The following is a 2069-nucleotide window of genomic DNA, read 5'->3' as shown; positions in this document are numbered from 1 at the left end:
TGATTCCAGATTAGATCCAAAATTGGCAAAGAGCATTCAGTACATGATTGTGGCTATTAAAGATGTATTACATATAACTGAGGACCCTGCTGTTCCTGATAAACAGGTCTATATGTATAAAGAAAAGAAACCGGAGGTGACGTTTCCTCCCTCTCATGAACTGAACGCTCTATTTGAAAAAGTCTGTGAAAACCCTGACAGAAAGTTTCAAATCCCCAAAAGGATTCCGGTTGCTTATCCTTTTCCCACTGAGGACAGGAAAAAGTGGGAGTCACCCCCCATTTTGGACAAGGCCCTGTCACGTTTGTCTAAAAAGGTGGCTATCCCAGCACCAGGCACGGCGGCCCTTAAGGATCCAGCAGATCGTAATCAAGAAACTACGTTAAAATCCATTTATGCGACCACGGGTACGCTGCTCAGACCTGCCATTGCATCTGCGTGGGTGAGTAGTGCTATTGAAAGTGGGCAGATAACTTGTCATCTGATATAGATACACTGGATAGGGATAGCATCCTCTTGACGCTGGGTTATATCAAGGACGCTGCAGCATACCTAAAGGAAACTGCGAGAGATATTGGCCTTTTGGGATCAAAAGCCAATGCCATGGCGGTCTCTGCTAGGCGAGCATTGTGGATTCACCAATGGAATGCTGATGCAGACTTCAAGAAAAATATGGAGTCTCTCCCATATAAAGGTGGTGTCTTGTTTTAGGGATGGCCTCGATGATTTGGTCTCTACGGCTACCGCGGGGAAGTCATCTTTTTTGCCTTATGTTCCTCAGCAACAAAAGAAAACGTACCACTATCAAATGCAGTCCTTTCGGCCAAATAAATACAGAAGAGGGCGAGGCTCTTCCTTCCTAGCTAGTAGAGGGAGGGGAAGAGGTAAAGGATCAACAACCTTGTGGAGTTCGCAGGAGCAGAGGTCTTCCCCTGCTTCTGCCAAATCCACCGCATGACGCTGGGGCTCTCTTGCGGGAGTCCGCACCGGTGGGGGCACGTCTAAAACTCTTCAGTCAGGTCTGGATCCGTTCAGGCCTAGACCCGTGGGTTTTACAAATAGTGTCCCAAGGGTACAAACTGGAGTTTCAAGACATTCCCCCTCGCCGATTTTTCAAATCGGCCTTACCAATTTCTCCTCCGGACAGGGAGGTAGTAAGCAAAGCTATACAAAAGTTGTGTCAGAATCAAGTCATTATCCTGGTTACCCCGTCACAACAGGGAGAAGGCTTTTATTCAATCCTTTTCGTGGTCCCGAAGCCGGACAGCTCGGTCAGTCCAATCCTAAACCTGAAATCCCTAAATTTCTACCTGAAGAAGTTCAAATTCAAAATGGAATCTCTCAGGGCAGTGATCTCCAGTCTGGAGGAAGAAGATTTCATGGTTTCGGTGGACATAAAGGATGCCTACTTACATGTTCCCATTTATCCTCCGCATCAGGCTTACCTGAGATTTGCGATTCAGGATTGTCATTACCAATTTCAGACGTTGCCGTTTGGTCTATCCACGGCTCCGAGGATTTTCACCAAATTGATGGCGGAAATGATGGTTCTCCTTCGCAAACAAGGAGTCACTATTATCCCGTACTTGGACGATCTCCTGATAAAGGCGAGATCCAAGGACCAGTTGGTGCGAAACATTGCACTCTCCCTGACAGTTTTTCAACAACATGGTTGGCTCCTGAACTTGCCAAAGTCGCAGTTGCTTCCAACGACGCGATTGTCGTTTTTGAGAATGATACTGGACACAGAACTTCAGAGAGTTTTTCTTCCAGTGGAAAAGGCTCTGGACATCCAGAGTCTGGTCAAACAAGTTCTGAAACCAGCAAGAGAGTCAATCAATCAATGCATTCGGTTGCTGGGGAAGATGGTTGCGGCCTACGAGGCCATTCAGTTTGGCAGGTTTCATGCCAGAGTGTTCCAGTGGGACCTGTTGGACAAGTGGTCCGGGTCCCACCTACACATGCACCGGAGGATACTCCTGTCTTCCAAGACCAGGGTCTCACATCTGTGGTGGCTGCACAGCTCTCACTTCCTAGAGGAGCGCAGGTTCTGGATCCAGGACTGGATC

Source organism: Pseudophryne corroboree, chromosome 9 (assembly GCF_028390025.1).
Source record: "Pseudophryne corroboree isolate aPseCor3 chromosome 9, aPseCor3.hap2, whole genome shotgun sequence".
Lineage (NCBI taxonomy): Eukaryota > Metazoa > Chordata > Amphibia > Anura > Myobatrachidae > Pseudophryne > Pseudophryne corroboree.
Note: the sequence above shows the minus strand (reverse complement) of the source record.